Genomic DNA, 20,409 nt, shown 5'->3' with positions numbered 1-20,409 from the left:
TTTAAAGATAAATAGAGGATATTTGCTTTGTAGCACTTTAAACATTTATCTACTAATTTTTTAAAGACATCAACTTTGAATGAAAAGAATCAAACAAGAAGACAAACCAATATTGCTTTTAATCTATTTGCAAATCTCATTCAATGGGTCCTACATGCATTTTGTTCTATAATTGGTTTCTTGCATTGATGTGGTCTTTTGTTGACTTAAAATCACCATCATTTTTTTTAACCTATAAATACATGCAACGATTGCATTCTTATCCTTACACAAATTCTGTGCCAAATTTGAAGAGCAAACCAAAAAAAAGCATCAAACTAAGCTTTTGAATATTTGCTTTTGATCAATCCAAATGGCTTCACAAGTTTCTCAATTGCCTTCTTCATCACCCCTTACTTCCAATAAGGATGAAATGCGCCCCAAAGCTGATTTTCAGCCTAGCATTTGGGGAGATCTCTTCCTCACTTGTCCTAAAAAGGTATACGAATATATGAGCATATTGACATATAATGTTAACATATTATTTGTTTAACTATTTAGTGTTTCAATATGAATAACATTTGCATTATTTTGAGCAGGATATCAATGCTGAAACTGAACAACGCCACCAACAATTGAAAGAAGAAGTGAGGAAGATGATTGTGGCACCAATGAATAATTCAACCCAAAAGTTAAACTTCATTGATTCAATACAAAGACTGGGTGTGAGTTACCATTTCACAAAAGAGATCGAAGATGAACTAGAGAACATCTACCATAACAACAACGATGCCGAGAACGACATCTACACTACATCTCTTCGATTCCGATTACTCCGAGAGCATGGATTCAATGTTTCGTATGGTAATTATTGGAACAACATAGTGCTTTTAAGTTTTATGACTATATAATAGCATGGAATGTTTGATAACGATACTTTGTTTCGGGTGATTTGATCGCAGATGTATTCAACAAGTTTAAAGATGAGCAAGGGAACTTTAAGTCATCTATGACAAGCGATGTTCCAGGATTGTTGGAACTTTATGAAGCTTCCTATTTAAGGGTTCATGGGGAAGATATATTGGATGAAGCAATTTCTTTCACCACCAACCATTTAAGGCTTGTAGTAGCATCTTTGGATTATCCTTTATCCGAACAGGTTTCTCATGCTTTGAAACAATCAATCCGAAGAGGCTTGCCAAGGGTTGAGGCGAGGCACTATCTTTCAATAGACCAAGATATTGAATCCATAATAAGGCTTTGCTGGAGTTTGCAAAGATTGATTTCAACATGTTACAACTTTTGCATAGGAAAGAGCTAAGTGAGATTTGTAGGTATGTGTTTTTGAATATTTTTCATCCATTTCTTCTTTTTCACTTTTTTTTTCTTTTTTCAATTTATAAGAGGCTTCATCCTCAATATAAGAGACGGGTTGCAAATACTAATATTCGAATCTTAAACGTATTAAATTACAGTAGTTAAATGACGACATGAACTTTGGACTCATCTTTTTCACCTATTTCATTTTACTTATAAAGATATATATATATATATATATATATATATATATAAACTTGAGATTTCCAATTGAATTAAGAATCTAACAATTTACTCTTCAATAACATGAATGAGAAACTAATAAAAACTTTGAAGATTCATTGTGCTAATGGGGTTTTTTATGACATCATTTTTTAGGTGGTGGAAGGATTTAGACTTTCAAAGAAAGTTGCTATATGCAAGAGATAGAGTGGTTGAAGGTTATTTTTGGATCTCAGGAGTATATTTTGAGCCCCAATATTCACTTGGTAGAAAGATGTTGACAAAAGTAATAGCAATGGCATCTATTGTGGATGATACATATGACTCATATGCAACATATGATGAGCTCATTCCCTATACAAATGCAATTGAGAGGTTAGATTTATTTAGTTAGAGATTAACATTCAGTTATATATTACGAGGAATGATTGAATATAACGTTGAAGCTGGATTCAGGTGGGATATCAAATGCATAGAGCAACTTCCAGAATACATGAAACCGGGCTACAAAGCACTATTAGATGTTTATGAAGAAATGGAACAACTGATGGCTAAGCATGGAAGACAATATCGTGTCGAATATGCAAAAAATGCGGTATATACATCAAGAAACATTTCTTTTATACAAAAGAGATAAGAACTTAGCTAAATTTTACATTTGAATAAACAATTAACTTAAATAACATTATATTCATTTAAATATTATTATCGAATTTGACTTGATATTAGTGATAGAATTTTGTTGTCTCAGATGATACGACTTGCTCAATCTTATCTTGTGGAGGCCAAATGGACTCTTCAAAACTACAAACCATCATTTGAGGAGTTTAAGGCTAATGCTTTGTGAACTTGTGGTTATGCCATTCTTGCTATTACATCTTTTGTTGGGATGGGAGATATCGTAACACCAGAGACCTTTAATTGGGCTACGAATGACCCTAAGATTATTCAAGCTTCCACAATTATTTGTAGGTTTATGGATGATGTTGCTGAACACAAGGTATAATAATATATTATATAATCACAAGAAACTAAACTCTTAACTCAATAATTGAATGTCTTTGTAACGAAATCAAAGGATGGTTTTTTTATCATGATCTAAAACAATTAAAGTTTAATATTTATATATAAATGTTTAGTCTTAAATTGAAGAATAAGAAAAAAAAGTTTCATTTTAGGGTTACTAGGGAGGTAATATTGTCAAAAGGTAATTTATCATCACTAAACAAATGTAGTTTAATAAACTGATAGATTTTAGTGTATATAGTGAGAGAATAATTTTGATTTTATTATGGCTGCAGTTCAAGCATAGGAGAGAAGATGATTGCTCAGCAATTGAGTGTTATATTGAAGAATATGGTGTAACAGCACAAGAGGCATATGATGTGTTCAACAAGCACGTTGAGAGTGCCTGGAAGGATGTGAATCAAGAGTTTATCAAACCAACAGAAATGCCAACAGAAGTTTTGAATCGTAGCCTAAACCTTGCAAGAGTGATGGATGTACTTTACAGGGAAGGAGATGGCTATACATATGTTGGAAAAGCGGCTAAGGGTGGAATAACTTCCTTGCTCGTTGAACCAATCGCACTTTAAAATTATATTATTTTTTCCTCGAAAGGAATAGTTACCAAGTTCTAATTAATAATGTTTTATAATATAAAAGAAAGTCCAAATTGATTGTCTTTGTACTCACTGCCTTATATTAATCCAGTAATTTTTTTTGCTACCTTTTGATGTGAATGTTCTGCTCTGTTATATTTTCTATTTTAATTTTTATTTATTTAATCTTTGGTATTAAAGAATATGTAATATGGAAATAGGAAGAGTTATAGATATAATAATTGAGATCGAAATATAAAAATCTATTCACCAATTACCATTTAAAATCCAATTAATTGATTAAGTTCAAAGCATAAAATATTTATTGAACATGTATGAAAACTTATCTTAACAAAAGGTAAATTTTGATATATTGTAACACTCCAAAAATTTTGATTCCTAATATAATATTATTTTGAGAATGTTTATCTATAATTTAGCGTAAAAATTTTAATTTATTTGAATTATTAGAATTTGGGAATTAGTGGGGTAATAGGTTAGTATAATAATTCATTTTGAGAGTTTTGGATTCACTCAGATGAAATTTTTATATGAGAGGCAAAATATAAATGTTTATATGAAGAATAGTTATTAAATTCTAACTAATAAATTACTTGATTTATTCAATTATTAGAATCTAGGAATTAGTAGGGTAATGAGTTAGTATAATAATTAATGATGGGCTAAAATTATATTTTTCAGTAAAGTTGAAGGGTTATATAAATTATTATATTAATTAAAATAATCAATTTTAATTCAAGTTAACATAAAAATAAAAAAATAACCATAAAATTAATTTTTAAAAAAGTATTTGTGGAAATATTAACCTCCAAAAGTAGATAATTATATAGCAAAATAAAATTTAATTTTACCCTATTTCGTGACATATGTCATTGTTGCCACTTTCTATGATGTTTTCTGTCTCTTCTTTGCCATAACATTATCATCCAAGATTACATACATTAAAATTTTGCCTTTGAGATAGCCTTTCCAAGCCTCGCCACCATAAGCTCGCTTAGCTATGCACACATTTGCCTCTTTAAGCCCTACCATTACCAACCTGCCCTTTAAAATTGGTGCTACAAAGCTGGCTCACCAAGAAGCTCCTCCAACAAAATGCCTACACCATCAACATCGCCTCTCTAGGTATGCCAATGACAACACATTAAACCTCAACCAAAAATATTATCTTGGGGAAGGCCATTTTATAACCTCTTGCTCAACTGTGATGAAGGGGCCTATGTTATACCCTAACACCTTATTGGAACAACCATTTTTGACTTAAAAGGGCTTACCCATGAAAGGGATTTCCTGAATCAAGGTTACCATGTGCTCCTTACATGGGTCATTTTAAATCAAGTCCTAGTGATGAGTAGTGATGAGTCCCATTGAACAAAAACAAGTTCAGTCATAGCCCAATTAGAACACCTCTCTATCATGTCCTATTAAGACCTTTCACAACATTATACGAACTCCATATGCTACCATTAACCTACGGCTTGACAAGGCTCTCTTTAGCTTCAAAATCAACCATATGGGGTTGATCACTAGCACAATAGGACCTATGCAAAATTTCTCCTTAATACAAGTTACTTCTTTCTCTAAGAGGAAGTAGACTTCTCCATGATAGCCTTGTCTAAGTTGAACCATGACTTTACATATCTCCAAACCTTTTTACTACCTCTGATGGATCTTGGAACATTACTATGAATAAACTCATCGTCATTCCTACCTCTTCTAGTGGCTCTCAGCACATTATTATCAACATTCGTCAGTGCTCCTAACTTTTTAGAGTTGCATTAAGTTCGGTACTCTTTCCTTTAACAGTGAGTCATTCTCTTGAAGTTTCTTCAATAGTTTTTAGTTTGCTTACTTCATCAAAAGTTTTCATCAATAAGCCTTACATTAATTTTGCAAACATGATTTCACTTATCAATAAGCCCAATTTTCAACCCAAGAACATGTTGTGTTTAACTTTCTATAAAGATCATTTGACAAGCTTAAAAGATCACACAACTTGAGGACTAACTTTGTGTAACACCCTAAAATTTAAAATTTTGATTTGTTAAAGTCTATCATAATTTTTTTTTTTGCTCAATAATGGTAGAACACTACCACAATGCAGTAAATAACATACAAAAACACACCTATCCCCAATCAATCAAACAACCCTGAATAGCAAAAACCACTCACAAGACAGAGCCTATCCAAACACCAAACAAACCGAAATCCCCTCAAAAAGTATCTCTCTTTGATCAAAAGAAACAACAACCAAACATTGAAACACCATCTAGACTCATACAACAATAAACCCATATTCTCAAACATTCTAAAAAACTAGACCCAACTCACCACCAAGCTTTAAACAAACATGGCCTACTCATACTAGCAGTTGCCAGTGTTTCTATCATTTCATTACCGTTTAGATTAGCTATTGAAAACGATAACTTTCCAACACAGGCAATCCTCCTATCTAAGTCTGCAAATAAAGCTTGTTTCGACCATGGTCTCCTTTTTTTATCCAAAATCTAGTTATAAACCACCCTCTAGCCTATTTCGACAATTAATGAACCTTCCTTCTAATCAATCTCAATAAAAATGTCCAACGTTGTAATGACTGCTCCTAATTCAGTTGTATCAACATCACAAGCGTCACAAGGGCCCGAGAATAAAGCTCTAACCCTACCTTCCTCATGCCTCATCACGCCTCCACAACCCGAAGCACCCTCAGAAGTTGAGGGTCTTGAATGTGTATTTGAGATTATGGGTTTAAATCTCACTTTGGGAAAATTTTGCTATTTTTGTTCCTATCCCTATCTTGGTTCATGTGACTTAAATATTATTTTTGCTTAACTTGTGATAGAATGAGTCTATTGGTTTGGTGGTAAGGTGTTAGCTTATCTTTTGGTCTTGTGTTTGAAACCTTACATTAGCAAATGGCAATATTTTTACCACTTCTTTAGTAGGCTGGCCATGAGGTGGTTGAGGTTAGGTCAAATGTCAAGAAGTTGGGTTAGTTTTGATTTTATCTATATTGGTATCTTCTTTATAAAATTTTATTTTATTCACTCTCTTTTTTTGAAAAAAATCCAAAATTTCCCCTAAAAGTCTCCCCTCAACTACTATCATTTTTTTTCCATTTTCTCTTTAGCAATTTTTTTTTTTTTTTTGCTTTTGCTTTAGTTTTTTTCCTTTTCAATTTTCCCTTTGTTGCTTTTTTCTTTTTGTTTCTTTTTGGTTACTTCTTAATCCTATTGCTTCTGTTGGTTGGCTTCAATCCTTAGAGGTAAGGTTTCATCATTTTCTGCTCTATTCTTTTGTTGAAATTGTTCGTTGGGCATTTGGGAATTTTGAAATTTCGATATTGTGGTGTTAAAATCTATACTTTATGTTATCTAATTAATCTGATACTTTTTAGGAGAAGATCGAGACGCGTTTGGTGTTCCTCTAGCGACTTAAGCATTGTGTAGTTGTTATTTGTTTAGCAGTAAATCTACGAATGTGTTTTTGGAGGTCAAATAAGTATGTTTGTGATCAAATTCTTAATTAAGTTTCACGAATCATTACTAAAATTGGTTGTTTTAATTGTCGATTTAGGTATTTGATTACTCGTTTTTGGAATCGACGTCAGAAAATATCCAAGTGTGTAAAAAAATTTCAGAAAACAATAACGACAAAACTCAAAATTTGGGACTGTCGATGCCATACGATCGTGTGCTGAGCTGTGGTAGGTTGTGCGAGACAAACAACCATGTGACAGGCCATGTGGGCTGCACGGGCTAGCCAAGTAAGCCATGTGGGCCACACGGACTTGTGTGCTCAAATTCCAAATTTTTTCCCTAGGGTCGTATTCATCGTACAAGTCAAATATTAGGGTCCATATTATACAAATTGGGTTATAAATCATGATTTCTGATATTCTATTTGTGCTAAATACGATTTATGTACGCATGATTAATATGTTATATGCTTAGTATGATTTGTATTATGATAAGTATGATCCGTATTATGCTAAGCATGGTTTGAATCTATTATAAAAACATGTATGTCATATACATTTTTGACACCTATTAGTTCTGCATGTGCATTTGGGATGGGAAATATGGTTATGGAGGAAGTGTGGACAGTATAGTCTATCTACCGTTTCTAGTGACTCAGCCACATATATATCTGTTTTGGGCGAATTATCGCCTAATGGTCAGTTAGCCATCTATCATCTAAGGTTTTAAGACTAATCCTAAGGTTCGGTCTCATTACCAAAATTAGGGTGTGGGAGTATGGTTACATCTAGGGAAGGTTATAGCACCCTTACAACGCTTGTTCGAAGAATGTCCTACAAGGTTTGGAATTAGTTTCTTGTTTAGAAAATTCAAAATAACTCAAAAATTATCCCAAATAATAATAATATCTAAAATCTAAAAGCAAATAAATAAAGAACCCTAAAATAAAAAATAGAATTTAAGTAGAAAAAAATCAATATTAAAACCTAAAATATAAATTAAAGAGAAATTTACAATTTACACAAAACTAAATAACATTTAAAAGATATTTGGAAATCTAAAACCAAAATAATCTAAAATGGAAAATTTCAAACCCGAGATACAAATATTACCAACAAATCATACAAAGTACCAAAAATTCAAAAAATGATAATAATAAATAAGCAATACAATTGAAATCACTAAATAATTAATTAAAAAACATGAGAAGTATATAATTGAAGTAAAATTAATACATCAACAAAATGTGTGAGAAAATTGTATAAGAAAAGAAATTGAAATAACTTTTAAATAAATTTATATATAAATCTAAAGTAAACAATAGTAATATCAATAATGACAATAATACAAAATCAAATAAAATTAAAGGAATTTAAATTTCAAACAAAAAAAATACAAGCAATTAAGTTGCCTTGAAATTATAAAATTTGAATAAAATCAAAATTTTATCAGATTAAATATTAGTAGTTTTATTCTTAAATCTCAGATTTAATTTCTCTTCTACTCACATTCGATTTCAGAAATCTTGGATTCGATTTCTCTCCTACTCACGTTCGATTTCAGATGGTTAAATCCTTTATGTTTTCATCCTTTAAAAAAACAAAAAGCCTTTGTTGAGAAACTATTTTAATAAAAGAGTTGGTTGATATTTTATCCTTTTTGTTTTTTTCTTTCGAGAAAAAAAATGGGTTAATTTTTCAGATCTAAAAAGAAAAAGAAAGGGGAAGGAAAGAGAAGGGAACCAGAGAAACAAGGCCAGGGGTTCCTTGCCCCACCCGCAGCCGAGGATTGGTGTTCCAAGCGCTGCCGTCGGAGCTCCCACTTGTTTATTCCACATGCATGCAGACACTATTAGAACTAAAGATCTAATTTATAAAAAAAATTCTAACTTACTAGAATCTCATATCTAGATAAAAATTCAAATTCAAATGTAATTAAATCCTAAGATCTAAATTATGAAAATTCTTCTCCAGATCTGAGTTTGATAGCTGGAAACCTTGGCTCCACACAGGGTAGCTGTAAATTGATCCCAACGTGGGACTTGGGCCTTGTTGGGCGCAATGGAGATTTGGGCCTTTAAAACTATTTTTTCTTTCAATTCTAAAAATTTATTTAGGCTTTTCAAAACAACCTTTAAGCCCAATTCTTTGAACAAATTTTATTAAAATCTGATTTTTTTTTATTTTTTTTCTAAAGTAAGTTTTAATTTTATCCAAAACTTTATTTTGTTATCATTATTCAAAATTAACCATCAAATAATTAAAATTTATTTTTTGGAAAATTACAAGAGGAGGGGAAAACATTAACAACAACGAGACTAACACAACTCGAACTCAAATCACAACTAAAATGATGAATACCTTAATTATCAGGTCAGCACATGACGCTTTTAAAACAATTACACTTTTAAAACAAAATTGCAACTTCATTGACAAAGAAATGAAAATGTACCTCACAATTATCTCTCTCAAAATGGTCCTCAAAACTAGGGCACTAAAAACAAAATTGGATCTCATAACTAGGGCACTAAAACGTAAATAGACCTCAAAACTAGGTCCTACAAAACAAACTAGATCTTACAACTAGTCCACTAAAACGTAATTGGACCTCAAAACTAGGATATTGAACTGTTGTTACTTTAAAATTCATCTTTAAAATATTCTAATTTCATCAAATCAATCTGAATATCCTATCAAATTCAAACAAATATCAAAGCTTTTCCAAAATAGGATCGACACCCTTAAAATCAATTAAACATTCAAACATTCATCAACTTTCCAAAATGCATCATTAATCAAAATCCAAGCAGGTTAATCAAGCAATCTAAATGTTTATGCATGTATGTCGTAAATCAAGCATGCAATTTTTTTCTATGAATGTCACCCCCCCCCCAACCCTTTTTAAATTACACTTTGTACCCAACGTGTTCCTCAAACAATAGCAGAAAGATTTAACGGATTTCCTTGAGTATCATGAAGGCTCGTGATAGTAATTAGGATGAACAAAACTCAATTCAATTTAAAAAAATTGAAAAAAATTTAATTTTAAGTTAAATGAATTGAGTTATTCAAGTCAACTTGAATTTTTTTTTAAATTTTGAGATCGAATCGAGTTTAATTTTCGATTTTGAATAACTCGAATAATTCACATAAACAAAATACCAAACTATAATGTTTTATATTTTTACCCCAAACCTCAAAACTTTTACTCCCCTCTCATCCCAACCCCCCATCTACCCCAAACCCATTTTCCCCTCCATTTTTTTTGAATATTTTCTCCCAAAAAATATTACTCCACCATTTATTTTCCCCCTAAAATTTTACTTCCCGAACCCCTAAAACTTTTTATTTTTCCCCCTAAAATTTTACTTCTCACATTTTACCCCCAAATCAAAAATCAAAATCATCCAAAAAACTCCCTAAATCTAAATAGTAATAATTTTATTTATATCTACTATTTTTAAATTTCACATTTTTACTATTTATATTATTGAATTGTTTAATCATATTGAATCTTTATAAATTTCTGTTGAAATTGAATTATTGGTGATGAAATAAAATATTCAATTAAAATTTTATGTTGGTATCAATTTCACAATTTATTTTTAAAATAACTTTTATTACAAAAATCACATGTTTTACATTTAATATATTTTTAATTTCAAAATACATAGTGACAAGAATCGAAAATAATTGAAGCAACTAAGCAAACAAATAAGCTAATCCGTATATAAAAGATTAATAAATAAATTATGAGGGGATGAAAATTAATAAAAAATTAATTAAGGTGGGTAAATTTGATTACGGCAAGTGAAAGTGGTTACAATGACTCAAAGTCATTTTTTTTAATTTAACTTGAATAGATATATTCGATTCGATTCGAGTTCCATCTCACTCGACTCAATTCGAGAAAATTTCAAATCGAGTTAAGATGATAAGATAGGATTCGTCAATTCGATTAACTCAAAATTTTTTGATTCGATTCGATTGAACGCTCACCACTAATAGCAAGTAGGGTTATCCGCCTTGTTGGAGCTCAATTTTATAGTGTAATCTTCGAGTAGGTGACCTACACAAAAACACACAAAATAGAATATGCAAATAATAACAAAATAAAAACTAAAACAATCCAAACCAAATCCATGTTAAAAAATAATTCAATAGTTATTAGTTACATCTTGCAATGAAATGTAACTAGTCTTCATCATAGTCTGACTTAAGTTCAACAATCCTTTTCCCTGTCCTTCCTCCCAACTTCCCTTTTGTATACTCACGAAGACAATCGACTATTGGACTCGTCCTTATCCAGGTTGCGAAGGATGACTCATTTGGTTGAGGGGCATTTAGTAGATCGTGTGTGTTTTTGCAGCCCGTGTGGAGCACATGACTATGTGAAACTTTGCAGATTGTGTGGGTAGGCCATGTGAACCACATGGGCTAGGTTTTTGGGCCGTGTGGGCCATTTTGCCAAATTTTAGGGCCCGATTAGGGGCTATTTGAGGGACTCAAAATTTGGATCTATAGGCATTATATGGGGCTGAAAAAACATAAGTTTCAATACGTAAAAGTAAACGGATAAGCTTAGGAGAGGTATGCTAAGTAGGATATGTTACCATTAAATCATGTGCTATGTTATGAATTGTATGAAAATATGTAAGTGTGCATGCCATATGATTTATGTTAAATGTATATATGATATATGATTATTATTTGTTTTGGTTTCAGAGTGGGTTATGATATGATGAAGGAAGTGCTATATGGCAATTTATATTGCAATTATGGCGGCTAGATCGCAAATTTATGTATGGCAGCTCGACTGCAATTATATGAGTGACACACCGCCACATATTGGTGTGATTGCATGGATGGACTCTTATAGTCCTATATGGTGTGATTGGTTGGACAGAGATGGTGTGTAACAGATGGGGGTAGGAGATGATATGAATATGTTTCAATTTGCCATGTTATGATTCAATATGATTTGATTCATAAAAATATGAAAAGATGTGCTCTGTATTAAAATTTGATATGATAGGAAATAATATGATATGTGCCATGAGATGGTTTGAAATATGTGTTTGCTTGTACTAAGATTATGAACCAAATCACACACTAGGCTTAAAGCTCACGATTTGTATGCATTGTTTTAGGTAATCCTTCGACCTAGGATTGGACGGCGACTTTAGAGCTCGGGTTTCATGATTTTTTTATGCACTATGGACTTTTATTTGTTTATTATGGACTGTTTTGAGTTTTTATTCTGTTTTGGACATTTTAATTTTTGTTTGGTCCGTTAGGACCATTTTGATATTTACTATGCAAAAGCTTTAATCGTTTAAAAGTGATTAACTTATGATAATTAAAAAATGAATCTTGGTTTCATATACAAAAAGCTATAAGGTTTTTCGCTGCAAGGCTAATCGAAATTCTCCCAAAATGCTTTAACACACAAATATATAGTAAAGCTTATATTAAAATCCTTGAAGGATTTCAAATGTGAGAAGCATATTGAAATTCTCGAGAAATTGTTCATTTATATGACTTGAAAGAATTGAACATATGTAGTAAATTTGACTTAGTCAATAGTAGTTAAAAGAGGATTATAAAATGATTCAAAATATCTATTTGTAATTTTTATAGTGGGATCATGATTAAATTTTAGCCTATTGGCTAAGTCCTTTTCCACTAACATGTAAACCATATTACACAAAACGATTGGCCTAAGCTCCTTCACGGACATAGGCTTTTGATTTTTCAAAATCAGAATTTTAATGGTGTCATTAATCGATGAAGGGAAAGTGCCAAGGTTCATCCATTCCTAGTACTCCGTAAAAATCTCATCGCTAGTAATGTGCCAACATTTCGGATAGAAAGCAATGTTCATGCCATCTAGGCCAGGAGCTTTATCATGAAATATTTCAAATAATGCTCGCTTAAACTCCTGAGGAGTAAATGTAGAAATTAAAGTACTATTATCAAAATCCATAACATAAGATTTGAACCCAGTAAATGCTTCAAACTGCGAGCTAGCCAAAGCTAAAAATAGATACGTGAAATAATTAGGAACGATATAATGCATACCATCCTCATCAGTGCATTGATGTCCCTCATCATCATAGAGCATAGAGTATGATTTACTTGTTTCCTTTTACTCGCCTGAGCATGAAAAAACTTTTGTATTTGCATCACCATGACGCATCCACAAAACCTTCGCTTACAATAACACTCCAAATTCATAAACCTTTATTCTTAAGAAAGTAACAAAACAAATGAATCATGAAGATAAGCAATCTAAGATAGAGTATTATCTTCTATGTATCACTATGTAATCCATTTCTTCAACAATTATCCATTATAATTTAATAAATAAACCTTATGTTTACTCTAAGCCTAATTTACTCTAAGCCTAATAAAAGTTATTCTCAACATAAATTCTTAATAATGTGGAAACTTTGACAATTTTAAATCCCAAAATGATACTCTTCTACCATGCAATATGTGATATTGCCTCGCATCAACACCGGGGATATAGTATTGAAAGAGAAATTGAAATTTATTCATTATTTCAATCAATTTTGTTGAGTGTTTTTTCTATGTCCCCTCTTAGTGGGGAAGATTGGATTATTTATATGATATGGTTACTGTTCATGGAATTGATGTTCTAGGTAGGCTCCATGCATGTCGACACGTATACTACTCTAGACTTAACACGTGTTCACTGGTCCAAGTGCTCGCCAGTTCATTTGTTTGACTTCATTCCATGTGCTCGCGAACACCTAACGATGTGTGAGTTGAGCTCGCGAGGTGATCTCACGAGCTCTCCCCGCGAGCCCCTTAATGACTCCACCTATTGGGGTCCAAATTTGGGTTCGCAAGTCAGTAGTCTAGGTTGTGTTCGGGTTTCAGGTTGGTGATAGGGTATCTCATAACAAATTTATAAAAGGAAATTAAATGAAATAAGTTTTTCAACTTGGTATTTGATTTCAAGGAACAATTCTCTTGAATTTGATTACTAATCCTTTGGAAATAGCTATCATTTGATGGGTTTTAAATAGTAATTAACTAAGTGCATTTTATATTTCAATCTTGTAGTGAATTTTAAGCAGTGATTCTCAATAGAATTTTTTTGTTATTTTGATATTAATCATTTATAAAAATAAAAATAGTAACTTTAATTCAATTTATTTATACAATCATTTTAAAAGATGATATTTAATAGTCCATAACTCTTACTATTCCCATACTACGTATTGTTTTATAAAAAAAAGACTATAACTAAATACATAAACAATTAAAATTAAAGGAAAAGAAAAAAAAGAGAACTTTCACAAATAAAAGGTGGCATAAGGCAAAGAGTACAAAGACAGACAATTTGGAATTTATTTTACAATACATGTGAATATTATAAAATTGTATTAATCATAACTTAAGTGTGATCGGTTCAATGAGCAATGAACTGATACCACCCTTAGTTGCTTTCCCAACATATGTATAGCCATCTCCTTCCTTGTAAAGCACATTCATCACCCTTGCAACATTTAGGATACGATTCAAAACCTCTGTTGGCATTTCGGTTGGTTTCAAAAACCCTTCATTCACATCCTTCCAGGCACTCTCGACATGCTTGTTGAACACATCGTATGCTTCTTGTGCTATTACACCATATTCTCCCATGTAACACTCTATTGCCGAGCAATCATCTTCTCTCCTATGGTTGAACTACAACCGTAAAAAAAAATCAAAATTATTCTTCACTATATAGCCTAAAATTTGTCAGTATATTAAACTATATTTGTTTAGTGATGATATAATAACTTTATTAACAATACTTCCTCACTAGTAACCCTAAAATGAAACTAGTTTTTTTTCTTATTCTTCTATTTAAGACTAAACATTTGGTACATACAAATCAAATTTTATTTGTTTCAGATCATGATAAAAAGCCATCGTTTGGTTTCAGTTACAAAGATCTTCAATTATTAAGTTAAGAATTTCATTTCTTCCGATTATAAAAATATATTATTATACATTGTGTTCAGCAACATCATCCATAAACCTATAAATAATTGTGGAAGCTTGAAATCAAAAGTTATATTTTGTTTAGTTATTGATCAAGAGTTATGACTATTCATAATAATAAATTAAATCTTTTAATTATGAAGAGTTATATCACTTAATTTTTTATAAAGAATTATAATAGTTATGTTTATTTAAGAGAAGTTACTTGAATAATTGTATCTCTAACTTTAATAGTTATATCTATTTAAGAGATATTAGTTGAATAATTATGCCTCTTTTAAAGATGTAATGATTTAGAAAAGACACTTAATGAAAATTGCATCTCTAAGAGAGATGAGAATTTCTATAAATAAGAGTGAGATTTCATTTGGAAAATAGAGCATAAAGTTCTCAAAGATTTTTCTATTCTTCCTCTTCTATTTTTCTTAGATTGTTCTATAAAGAATAGTAGTAGAAAATCATTATAGAAATTGATTTTCTTATTTTACTCTGTTCAGTTCTTAGTGGACTATTTTCATCAATGTAAAATGAAAATAGTCACCGGGTTTCATTGTATCATCAAGCTTCATTTGTTTGAAACTCATTTGTGCACCGAGTATAGGTGGGGGCAAATAGAACCATGGTGGCTTGATACACGTCTTGAAACCTTGTCCTATTACTTCGTTTTTTCTATTCGAATTGTTATTCGTATTTCGTTCGAATGTTTGAGATTTTCCATACTAAAATTCCGCACTACCATGTAAATTATTAGCATATAATGTTTAGAAACATGTTACAAAATAAATATCCTCTGTAAATCCTTAAACTTTTAGGCGTATCATTTTGGTCCTTCCCTTAGCCGAAGGACCTCTTATCAGTCCAAATGGGTGGAAGAGAAAGAGAAATAAATTTAGTATAAAAACACCTGCGATTTGCAATAAATTCGACCATGATTCGAATCAATTTGTATTTTTGAGCCATTGATTTACTGAACCTGATTGTTCAATTAAAATATCGAATTAAATGTTAAATGCTATCTCCATATTTTCAATTCAATTCAATAATTTGATTTGATTTTTTTTCATCGCTGACTATGTACAAAAATGTAAAGATAAAAATTATTTATGCCAAATACTTGAGAGCATGAGTGATATTTACTCTTGACTGAATTCAAGTGAATCTACCAGCAGTCTTTTTCACCAATCATTTGCGTTATTATTATTGTTATTATTACTATAACCGTGGAAAGTATGAGTAAAACGACGCCATTGTGTTTAAAATGTCCACTACTTATCCCAAAGTTAGAAGATTGCAAACCGAGATTATTTCGGAATCGTGTTTTTACTTCAATCAAATTAATAATAAGTAAATAATTATCTAAAATTAAGTATTTATTCAAAAGAATTTAGTATATTAGGATTGACAACCCTAGTAGAATATTTAGGCAGGTGAGACCGAAAGGATATCCTGTTGAGTAAACTAATACCAAGCGGTGAGACCAAAAGGGTATTCCTAGCTAAAAATGGTAAGTACTTACGTTAAGGGTAATTATCGGCTTAGTTAATAATTAGGGCTTTATTTTATTCTTGACTAAGTAGCTTGCATTGTCGAAACTAAGAATAAGAATTTCCAATAACTTAACTTAGGATAGTTTTTAGTTTTAATTAATTACTTTTACTTTAATTTTCGTAATTTGGTTAGACTATTAATTATTTTCGGGTAGCTTGCATTGTTTCGATGTAAACAAAACTATATTACAACCTTGCAGTAATTTTACTTCCACATTTAATTCCACATATTTAAGCTCCGATCCATGCACGTTGAGTGGCGGTAAAAGTGGGGATTTCAGAAAATTTATAACACGTTTTTTTAATGTTATTACTTATTTGACCACTCTTTCTTTTAGAATATTTGACCACTATTTTAAATCATAAAAAATGGAGTCTGTCACTAATTTTTATAAATTAGATAAAATGAATCACTTATGAAATTATATTATACGAAAAGAAGTATGAAATCCTTTTTAGGAAGATAATTTCGGATCTTTGAATATCAAATAAAACAATTTAGGTTATAGCATCCCATAATGCTTAAAATTCATACCTCGTTAAATGCTTATTGTTTTAAGTTTTGAAAATTGGAATATCCAAAATTGATATCTAAATATAAGGATTATATGATTTTTTAATTTATTTTAAAAATATTTAATTCACTCGATTTAAAATATAATTAAATTATTAAAGATGATCGATATCCTATATTTTGTAGATAAAATTGCATTAATCACTATGGATTTGAAATTCGATCCATATTGCGAAAAGGAAAAAAAATCTACTTGGAATAAACTTCATAAAAAATCCCCATATATATCCGAGATTTTAGATTTAAAATCTCAATTATTTTACTTTTTTCGACATACTAAAATTATACACAACATGGGGAAATCACTATTTCTAATTGAAAATTGATATATCTAATTCAAAAGAAAAAAGAGCTCTATTATATATAATGAACTGCTATTCTAGGTTCTCACAAAAGAGAATCGTTTCTTTCAATATTCATTCATTGTTCGTTAATAACCCTAGTGATTGTATCTAATATGCATATTCTAATAGGAAATAAAATATTCAATTGATTTTTCATCGAATGACTATTCATCTATTGTACTTTCAAGGAAATAGAGGCAAGAAAGCTCTGTGGAAAAATCATGGTTCAATTTGATCTTATCTAAGGGAGAATTAGAATAGAGATATGGGCCAAGTAAATCAATGGATAGCTGCCTTGGTCCTGTTGAAAATACTACTGTAAACAAAGACCCGATTAGAAATGATACGGATAAAAACATTCATGATTGTAGAGATATCTCGCGAAATCTATGAAGATCGAATTAGATCTCAATAGGGGGATCGGTGTTTTACTACCAATCACAAGTTTTGTCTTGTACGCAGTACTCGTACTGGAAATTATAATCGATTGCTCTATCAACCACCATCTACTTCAAAGATTCATCCTGAAACATTTTTCAACTACAAGGGTTCACTATCTTCCCACGAATTAGTGAATTAGGTAGGATTTTTTTTACAGAAATAGACAACAAATTAATCTTCATAAATTTGATTTCATCATAAATGCGAAATACTTATCTTATAAAAATGACAACTAAAAAAGAAAAGTGCGGGAGAGATAAAAAGATGTAGGGTCATTTGTCTATTTGGCTAGTCAAACACGGGCTAATTCATAAATCTTTGGGCTTTGATTACCAAGGAATAGAGACTTTACAAATAAAGCTTGAGGATTGGCATTCCATTGCTGTTATTTTATATGTATATGGTTACAATTATCTACGTTCCCAATGTATCTATGATGTAGCACCAGGCGGACTATTAGCCAGTTTTTATCGTCTTACGAGAATAAAGTATGGTGTAGATCAACCGGAAGAGGTATGTATAAAAGTGTTTGCTCCAATGAGTAACCCTAGAATTCCGTCTGTTTTCTAGGTTTAGAAAAGTTCAGATTTTCAAGAACGAGAATCTTATGACATGTTGGAAATCTCTTATGAAAATCATCCACGACTCATTATAGGTTTTTATCATATCTGCTCTGTTTTATATAATACTTAGAAATATTCATAGCTCTTCCCTAGGATAATGTACTTCATCACACTCGAACCCACATCCTCCTACACTTGTAACAATGTGATACCAATCGAACTAAGACTCAATCTGCCAATATTTGATATTTAATTTCTCATTATTTTGCGTATAATATAATATAATATAATTTATTATATTATAATAAAGCAAGGATTTTATGCAAAAATAGACAACTTTTTAGTTGTAGGATAGTTTAGAAGCTCTCTTGTGTCACCAATAATATTATGACACATAAGCATCTGCAGAATTTAAGTCTATCAAAGGAAAGTGATGTCTATTACAGGCAAGACTTGAGGACTATTTTGTAACCTACCAAATATGATGTTATTAGTCCTTAATTTAAGAATTATTTCGTAAGGAAATATTTAAGGATTATTGAAAAAAAATACTAATGTCAATATTTAAGGATCATTTCATAAGAACATATTTTGTACATATTCACTTATTTCATTAAAATTTAATTGTTTTGCAGTATTTTGATATGCATTCCTATTTTGTTTATTTTAAGTTTTATTTATTAATTATATGGAGCTTTAAGGATTTAATTTAACCAATGTTTTTATAGATATATTGCGAGCGATTCTATTGGCAAAGTTAATCTATAACTTAACCTATTTATTGAACACAATATTTAATCAATCGGTTAATCTATTTTCATCCAATTAAATGTGTAGCACATGACAAACTAATTTAAATGAATTCTCTACATCCATACATCAAGCATGTACATTAATAAATAACTCTTATCAAATTAAATTAATGATAGAAACATTTTTTATTATTAATTTAACTTGTGGGTCGAGTTAAATATATTATCTCATCTCTTTTATAATATTTCAATTGTCTCACCCAAAGGGTACAGCCTTATAGGTTCTTGTAGCATTGGCAGTAACATTAGAACACTTCTAATGTTACAAGCAATGAGTGACATCTAACAATGCATCATTACTACCCAAATTACAAGAAGTCATGGTTTGAAATAACCTTTACTATGACAATATCAATGTGTCGCATATCCCTTTGTCCTTTATATCTAGACTAAACACAAGTCATGGAATAATCACACTTGTGTAGTCTAATATATTGTTTCTTGATTCCCGAGTAAACTAAGATATCTCATAACAACTATATTGAGCATGACCTTGCATTTCTAGTCTCAGTCGATCAAGAGGCCTAAGATATTTCTCTCATTATGTAGAAGAGACAAATACTATCTTTACCCATCACATTCCACTACATAGATTGTGGCACACCCAACGTCAATTTTTATAGTACAAGCTTTTACGTAAAACGTTTGACTATGTCAAAGTATACGACTCGCGGTTTTGGAATAAAGATGATCTCAAGTGTAAGGATCATACCTATAACTATCACTATATGAAATGTTGTGACTATTACTTAATAATCCAAAAAACATTCTCATGGCAAGTTAGTCCAATACGTTGTTCTCTAACATGTATTTTTGCATTGAGTTTGACATCCTTATGTTTTTTTTTTTTTTTGCTTCATACGATCTGTTCTATTGTAAAATACAAACAGAACAACAAAAAATTTTAACAATACAACATTTTAAAATAAAACACATTCGATCACTTAACAAACCTACAATTACAACAAAGCAAAAACTCACCACCAAGCTTTAAACATTTTCTCCCGATTTATACCTACAATCGCCAAGGAAGATGTCAGTTCGTTTTTAATCTTTTCAGCCATCGAGAAAACAGCATTTCCAACCTTTACAATGCCGCTTTCAATACCTTCACCGCGCCAATCTCTACCACACTGGAATCATTTGCTGCTGCAGAACTAGAAAATAACACTTTTACGACACCCTTCTTATTTCTCAAGACTCCTCCACATCCTACTCAATCCTCATTTGCAATCCCACACACATTGAACTTTAAACATCCATAAGGAGGAGGCCAACATAATGATACATCTGGTTTGGATTTAATTGTATCAATCCTACACCTATTCGGACATATCCATAAAAAATTCTCCTGCAAACATTACTTCATCATATCAAGCAGTTCTCTTATAAAATATTCCTCCCACTTTACTTCACTAAATCCCCCATTTTTTGAATACATTCTCACCCTTCCTTTTTTGAGTTTTTCCAATTGATAAAGCCTTGGAAATC

The 20,409-nt window shown here is 30.9% G+C and overlaps 1 pseudogene; it reads left to right on the top strand.

Annotated features, from left to right (window-relative positions):
• Positions 1–241: 241 nt before the first annotated feature.
• LOC108488641 ((+)-delta-cadinene synthase isozyme XC14-like) lies at positions 242–3,246 on the top strand (annotated as a pseudogene).
• Positions 3,247–20,409: the final 17,163 nt, after the last annotated feature.

The sequence above is a fragment of the Gossypium arboreum genome, chromosome 5 (genome assembly GCF_025698485.1).
Source record: "Gossypium arboreum isolate Shixiya-1 chromosome 5, ASM2569848v2, whole genome shotgun sequence".
In the NCBI taxonomy this organism is placed as follows: Eukaryota; Viridiplantae; Streptophyta; class Magnoliopsida; order Malvales; family Malvaceae; genus Gossypium; species Gossypium arboreum.
The sequence above is the reverse complement of the archived record's forward strand: the minus strand, read 5'-3'. Positions and strand labels throughout refer to the sequence as shown.